Source organism: Oryctolagus cuniculus, chromosome 13, assembly GCF_964237555.1.
Source record: "Oryctolagus cuniculus chromosome 13, mOryCun1.1, whole genome shotgun sequence".
In the NCBI taxonomy this organism is placed as follows: Eukaryota; Metazoa; Chordata; class Mammalia; order Lagomorpha; family Leporidae; genus Oryctolagus; species Oryctolagus cuniculus.
In genome coordinates this window covers 21162286-21170341 of record NC_091444.1, presented here as the reverse complement: position 1 = coordinate 21170341, position 8056 = coordinate 21162286, and the positions used below count along the sequence as shown (strand labels likewise).

The 8056-nt window shown below is 47.8% G+C and overlaps 1 long non-coding RNA gene across 2 annotated transcripts; it reads right to left on the bottom strand.

Moving 5' to 3' along the window:
* Positions 1-4251: 4251 nt before the first annotated feature.
* LOC127483522 (uncharacterized) lies at positions 4252-7994 on the bottom strand. Of its 2 annotated transcripts, XR_011381386.1 has the most exons (4): positions 7844-7994; positions 6963-7091; positions 5775-5882; positions 4252-4540 (listed from the first exon to the last, which is right to left on the bottom strand). It is a non-coding gene; the product is annotated as an uncharacterized lncRNA (long non-coding RNA). The 2 variants fall into 2 exon arrangements; XR_007909889.2 differs by lacking the exon at positions 4252-4540 and having other exon boundaries at positions 5094-5882.
* Positions 7995-8056: the final 62 nt, after the last annotated feature.

The window sequence follows — 8056 nt, the reverse complement described above, 5'->3', positions numbered from 1 at the left end:
TAGAAATTTTTTTTAAGTGATGCTATTTTAGTCTGAATCCTTCTGGAAGCAGAACCTGAGGATAAAGCCTATGCCCAGGCTACATAGGAAACGCTCCCAGGGAGGAGTGACAGGCAGGAGGAGGGGCACAGGGAGAGCCCACACAAGAATAAGCCACTGCATGGGGGCAGCTGCCCAAATGGGACGCCGGAGTCGCAGGCAGCAGCTTCACCTACTACGCCACAAGGCCGCCCCAAAACCCCTTCTTTTAAATAAATCTTTGTTGAAGGAAAAGCATGACTTCCAGCTCTGGAAAGCAGGGTGTGGCTCTCACAGCACCAAAGATTCTGCTTCGCGTTCTGCAGTGTGGAGTCCTAGTGTCGGACATCACCCTGCAGCCTTGCATGACCTGCCAGGGTGAGCCGGGCCCTTGATGACAGTCCTGGAACAGTTTGCTCACCTTTCCTTCAACATGGGCAGAGATTTGGAGTGCTGAAAGGAACCCGTTCCAGTTTAGAATTGGGGGGTGGCTGTCTTACGGTTGCTTCGGTTCCACTTCCAAACACCAAGAAAGCCAGGCTGTATTCATACATGACAGTCTGGATGGATGTATGTGGAACAATAGGCCAAGACGGATCTCAAAGCTGACAAGTTACAGAAATGCCTCTGATCTAGATGCTGCTTCTGTGCCTCTCAGTCCCTCCCGAAGCCATGGCAATGCCACACCTCTTCCTTCTTCCCTGGGGCTCTCCTGATGCCACAGCACGGGACGCTTGGGAAGTGCGCTGCACTCACCCCCACACAACCTGGCATTGTGAGAGAGCTAATCCCCTGGGGGCTCCCTGAGCGATGGAGATGGGAGCACAGCTGGCAGGTGCACCCCACAGGGCTCCCGGGAAAGCAGGTGCCCGCCACAGCACCTCACTCTTGTGCGGGCTCTCCCTGTCCCTCTCCGCCTGCCTGCCACTCCTTCTCCCTGGGACCATTTCCTATGTAACCTGGGCACAAGCTTGGTCTCAGGTTCTGCTACCAAAGAGAGTCAACCTCAAATGGCATCACTAAGAAAAAACCTAGAACTCCAATGGGAGGGATGCTAATTGCTAACTTACCTTAACCCCTGCGGACCAAGCTGAATAGCAGGAATCATGTTGCACAGGCGGCTAGCACCAACAACCTTCAAAAGCTTTGAAACACTTAGTTTCTCTTTTTTTTTTTTTTTTTTTTTTTTTTTTTGACAGGCAGAGTGGACAGTGAGAGAGAGAGACAGAGAGAAAGGTCTTCCTTTGCCGTTGGTTCACCCTCCAATGGCTGCCGCGGCCGGCGTGCTGCGGCCGGCGCACCGCGCTGATCCGATGGCAGGAGCCAGGAGCCAGGTGCTTTTCCTGGTCTCCCATGGGGTGCAGGGCCCAAGCACCTGGGCCATCCTCCACTGCACTCCCTGGCCACAGCAGAGAGCTGGCCTGGAAGAGGGGCAACCGGGACAGAATCCGGCGCCCCGACCGGGACTAGAACCCGGTGTGCCGGCGCCGCAAGGCAGAGGATTAGCCTAGTGAGCCGCGGCGCCGGCCTGAAACACTTAGTTTCTCTTAAGTAAACATTATTCTGGGGCCCACAGACTCCTCTGTGTCTCTGCTATGTCCTCCTCCTTCACTCATTTTTCTCTTATTCTCTCCATCTGTTCATTCCCTCGTAGCTCTGTCCCTGTCCCTCTTCTGTCTATAGATTTAATGTAATCCCTATCAGAATCCTGACTGTCTTCTTTGCAGAAGTTGACACGCTGATTATAAAATTCACAAATATTTGCACGGGATGTAGAATAGGAAAACATTTTTTGGAAAAGAAAGAACAATGTAGGAAGACCCACACTTGCCAATGGCAAAACTGACTACAATAATCATGACAGTGACACGCTGAAATAAAGATAGACAAGATCAGGGCAGATGTTGTGGGGCATGAGTTAAGCCACTGCTTGGGACACATGCGTCTCAGAGTGCTAGTTCAAACCCTGGCTCCTCTGCTTCCAATCCAGTTTCCTGTACCTGGGACGGCAGCAAATGATGGCCCAAATACTCAGGTTCCTGCCACCCACATGGGAGACCCACCTGGCTCCTGACTTCAGCCTGGCCAGCCCTGGCTGTTGTGGCCATTTGGGGAATGAATCAGCAGATGGAAAAGTCTCTCTCTCTCTCTCTCTCTCTCCCTGCCTTTAAAATAAAATGAATATTTTAAAAACACATCCAAATACATAAGAAATTACAATAAATATACATAGACTAAGACCATCAGTAAAAGAGAGATTGTGTGATTAGATAAAAAATTAAAACCAGCTATTTATGAGATATTTCTAAAAAATAATGACAAAAGAAGATAAGGAAGACTGGCGCCACGACTCACTAGGCTAATCCTCACCTGTGGCGCCAGCACCCTGGGTTCTAGTCCCGGTTGGGGCGCCAGATTCTATCCCGGTTGCTCCTCTTCCAGTCCGGCTCTCTGCTGTGGCCCAGGAGTGCAGTGGAGGATGGCCCAAGTGCTTGGGCCCTGCACCCACATGGGAGACAGGGAGGAAGCACCTGCCTCCTGGCTTCGGATCGGTGCAGCGTGCCAGCCGTAGCAGCCATTTTGGGAGTGAACCAACGGAAGGAAGACCTTTCTCTCTGTCTCTCTCTCTCTCTCACTGTCTAACTCTGCCTGTCCAAAAAAAAAAAAAAAAAAAAAAAAAAAAAAGGGAAAAAAGATACAAAACAAGGGCCAGCACTGTGGCTTAGCAGATAAAGCTGCCACCTGCAGTGCCGGCATCCCATATGAGTGCCAGGTCGAGAACTGGCTGCTCCACTTCGGATCCAGCTCTCTGCTATGGCCTGGGAAAGCAGTGGAAGATGGCCCAAGTCCTTGGGGTCCTGAACCCATGTGGAGACCCGGAAGAAGCTCCTGGCTCCTGGTTTCTGGCTTCAGATCAGCACAGCTCCAGCCGTTGTGGCCATCTGGGGAGTGAACCAGTGGATGGAAGACTTTCTTTCTCTCTCTCTCTCTCTCTCTCCACCCCCACCCTCCGCCTATACTTCTTTGTAACTTTGCCTTTCAAACAAATAAATAAATATTTTTTAAAAAGTTATAAAACAAAAACAAATACTAAGCAAAAGCATGGGGTAGCCGTGGAGGTACAGCCTGGTTTACTGAGCTTTGCCTCCCGCTCTGGGCAGCACGGTTCTCACAGGCTAAGGCTCTGGCAATTCTGCAGACAGCAAGTCTGTCAGTGCTCCCCCTGCCCTTTTTTAAAAAAAAAAAAGATTTATTTATTTATTTGAAAGTCAGAGTTACACAGAGAGAAGGAGAGGCAGAGACAGAGAGAGAGAGAGAGGTCTTCCATCCACTGGTTCACTCTCCAATTGGCCGCAACAGCTGGAGCTGCCCTGATCCGAAGCAGGAGTCAGGAGCTTCTTCCAGGTCTCCCATGCAGGTGCAGGGGTCCAAGGACTTGGGCCATCTTCTACTGCTTTCCCAGGCCACAGCAGAGAGCTGAATGGGAAATTGAGTAGCCGGGTCTCGAACCAGCGTCCATATGGGATGCCGGCACTGCAGGCGGCAGCTTTACCCACTACGCCACAGCACCAGCCCTGTCAGTGCCACTTTCCAACAGTGCGTGCTCACTTCCTGTCTCTGTGTCACGTTTTGGTGACTCTCACAATATTTCAACTTCTTTCATCATTTTTATTGCATCTGTTACAGCCGTTTACATTATTATTATTATTATTATTATCATCATCATCATCATCATCATCATTACATCTGTTGCAGCAACCTTTGGGGTGCCAGGAACCATAGCTGAGCAAGGCCTTCCACTAGCCAAATCAGGTGATCACATAGAAGCTAGCCTTTTTTGTAACCAAGCATTTTCAACCAAGGTACGTAATTGTTAGATACAATGCTACTGCACCCTTCATGGACTATAATATAGTGTGAACAAAATTTTTATACATGCTAGGAAACAAAAAAAAAACTCACATAACTTATTTTCTTACATTCCTGACTTTATCATGGTGATCTGGAACTGAACCACATCTCCAGGGGTGCCTGCGTTAACACCAGACACACTGACCTCAAACCAAGACACTGTTAAGTACAAAGGAGCCCACTATATAGCGACAAAAATTTCAAGTCAACACAAAGATACAAAAATTCTAAACTTATACGCATCAGATAAAATAGTCTCAGAATATATAAAGCAGGACTGACTTCTTTTTTAAAGATTTATTTACATGTTTGAAAGGCAGTTACAGAGAGGTGGAAGCAGAGAGAGAGAGAGAGAGAGAGAGAGAGAGAGATCTTCTGTCCACTGGTTCGCTCCCCAGATGGCCGCAATGGCCACAGCTGGGCTAATCTGAAGCCAGGAGCCAGGAGCTGGGTGCAGGTGTCTCAGGACCTGGATCATCTTCTGCTGCTTTCCCAGGCGCAGTAGCAGGGAGTTGGATTGGAACTGGGCCAGCCGAGACTCGAACTGGCGACCATGGGGATACCAGCACTGCAGGTGGTGGCTTTGTCCGCTATGCCACAGCATCAGCCCCTATAATTGAATTTTTTTTTTTTGACAGGCAGAGTGGACAATGAGAGAGAGAGACAGAGAGAAAGGTCTTCCTCTTGCCGTTGGTTCACCCTCCAATGGCCGCCATGGCCGGCGTGCTGCAGCTGGCGCACCGCGCTGATCAGAAGCCCAGAGCTAGGTGCTTCTCCTGGTCTCCATGGGGTGCAGGGCCATCTTCCACTGCACTCCCTGGCCACAGCAGAGAGCTGGCCTGGAAGAGGGGCAACCGGGACAGAATCCGGCGCCCCGACCGGGACTAGAACCCGGTGTGCCGGCGCCGCTAGGTGGAGGATTAACCTATTGAGCCGCGGCGCCAGCCTATAATTGACTTTTAAAAACAGAAAATCCACCAACACAATGAAAAGTTTTATTATACTTCTTCCTTTGTTGATAAGGCATGCAGATTTTTAAAAAATCTGTGATATAGATGAATAAAACCATAAATAAAATTTTGATTTAATGCACATATTATATATGGAACCCTCCATAAAACAATTCAAATTTACATGCTATAAAATTGGCACACACTAGGTTCTTAGGCAAGTCTCAACAAATTTCTCTCTCTCTCTCTTGTTTTTAGATTTATTTATTTACTTGAGAGGCAGAATTACAAACAGAGAGAGGGAGGTCTTCCATCCACTCTTTCACTCCCCAAATGGCCACAATGGCCAGAGCTGAGCCAATCCATAGCCAGGAGCCAGGAGCTTCTTCTAGGTCTCCCACATGGGTGCAGGGGCCCAAAGACTTGGGCCATCTTCCATTGCTTTCCCAGGCCATAGCAGAGAGCTGGATTGGAAGTGGAGCAGCCAGGACTCAAACCAACACCCATATTGAATGCCAACACTGCAGGCGGCGGCTTTACCTGCTACACCACAGCACTGGCCCCACATTTGTTTTATTTTTAAAAAGACTTATACATGTACTCATTCATAAGTATTTATGGATAAATAAAAATGAGACAAAACCAGAATATTCTTAGTGAATACCTCCAGATGCTGTGATTTTTTCATTATACTTTTCAGTATTTTCCAAATATTTAATAAGGATCTAAATATTAACTTTAAAATCATAAAATCTTTTAAAGCTTGGTAGGAACTAAACTACTTTTACTAAAAATTCTGGCATGCTCACACTTTTAAATGTCAACTCTATTTTAATTATTCTAGATCTTAAGCTGAGCAGTGAGTCCAGAAATGTTCATTACATTACTCCTTACACTTTTCTGTGTATGTAAAGAATTTCAGCTTTTCTCCACTATCGTGGTGAGTACACCTGACTCCTCCTCACCAGGTCTTCTCCCAAGATGTTCAGAATCAAAAGATTCCTAGACAAAAAAGAAAAAAAAAATCACCCCATTCCCCAACGGATTCAGATGAAAACTAGAAACAAAATCAGGTATAACTCTAAGAGGAAACCCTGGAGAAGAACCAAGCTGCCTATGTAAGGCAGTGCCCTTGAGGCGGATGGCTCACAGATTTATACTGTATCAAGGCCACTATGTCCTTTTTTATTTTTATTTACTTTTTTATTTATTTATTTTTTTTTTGACAGGCAGAGTGGACAGTGAGAGAGAGAGACAGAGAGAAAGATCTTCCTTTGCCGTTGGTTCACCCTCCAATGGCCGCCGTGGCCGGCACGCTGCAGCTGGCGCACCGCGCTGATCCGATGGCAGGAGCCAGGTGCTTTTCCTGGTCTCCCATGGGGTGCAGGGCCCAAGCACTTGGACCATCCTCCACTGCACTCCCTGGCCACAGCAGAGAGCTGGCCTGGAAGAGGGGCAACAGGGACAGAATCCGGAGCCCCGACCGGGACTAGAACCCGGTGTGCCAGCGCCGCTAGGCGGAGGATTAGCCTAGTGAGCCACGGCTCCGGCCGGTCACTATGTTCTTAACACATCAAGCTGAAGATGTCACCATTGTCTGGGCAGCTGGACCTGTTTGATTGGGGCTGTGACTAGTGGATCAATTCGGTAATAAATACATGAAGTGTTTTGGGAAAAAAAAAAAGAATTTCATAATATTGTCATTAAATTGGTATTGAAAAGTTACTACATGGTTGTAGTCTTTGAAGCAGAAATAGAGAAAGGGTTCGTGCTAAACACTCCCTCTCTAAGCAAACACCGGCAGTATGGGCTTGAGCTTGGGTCACGGGTAGTTGCGTGGTCCTGCTGGCTGCAAGCCTTCACAGACTTTTTCTTGAGAATTCTAAAATGTGAGCCTGGTGCCAGATGAAATTGCAACAAGGAATCTGGAAGGAACAGTTTCCTGGCTTCAAGAAATCAAATTTTATATCTCTGTGTCATAAGAGGTTTTTCCTCCCCCCAAGAATGATCCTCTACTCTGAGCAGATATGAAATTTATTTGTGTAATACATCAAAATTACTGATACAATAATCTCCACTTACCAAGGGGGGTGCATCCCAAGACACAACCTCCCTGCCTGTGGAACCCAATCCAGGTCTCCACGTGGGTGGCAGGAATCCTATCAGGTAAGCCATCAACTGCTGCCTGCTGGGGTCTGCTTTAGCAGGAAGCTGGAATCAAGAGTCAAAAGTGGGTATCAGATCCAGCGACTGGGGTAGGGGAGCAAGTGTCTTAATTTGTGTCCGGCAACTGAACCATTCGGCCAAATGCCCACCCCAGACAACGCATTCTTATTGTAGATTTTAGCAACCTCAGTATGTGATTTTTTTTCTTTCCTTATCAAGCCAAGAGTTTTCATCTTTTCATTTAAAGGAAGTATTTTATCACTTCTCCTTGGCATGGCCAAATTGCCAGCATCACTGGGTAATAAGTACAATAGAGGTTACATGAACACAAGCACTGTGACCCCACGACGGCTGATCTGATCATGGAGGTTGCTGCAAAGTGACTGACAGTTGGGATGTGACGGACAGAGGGATGAAGTATGCCCCAGGAGGGACAGGGCTGACATGGCAAGAGCTCATTACGCTGCTCAGGATAGCATGCAATTAAAAACCTATTAATTACTTAGGCTTGGAATTTACCATGGGATAGTCTGACCATGGAAAACTGAAACCACGGGAAGTGAACTCCTGAACCTCAAAATTCCCTTAAATCTATTTACTGTAATCTTTCCGTCTCAGTGTATCTGCCTAGAGTTGCAAAAAAAAAAAAAAAAAAAAAAAAAAAAAAAAAAAATGTGGTGTTCGAATTAACATCCAAAACACCTTCACAGAAATTCCTGCACAGGAGCCAACCCTCCGAGCTGGACCATCAGAGACACCGGGACAGACCCCCAGCCAACCTAGGGAATGGCCGTCACCTGCCAGGGGCAGAGCCGGGGCTGATACGCGTCCTTCACGGTCTTGCTTTCTCCTCCTTTAGCTCGACGTGTTATCCTACAGCAGGGGATTTACCTCAAGTAGATCAAAAGACCTCAACCCAGCCCGAGGCCATCGCTCACCTGCGTCCCGCCCCCGTCAGCTACACGCCAGAAACCACAACCCCCAAGAGGCCTTGCGAAGTTAGGGCGGGC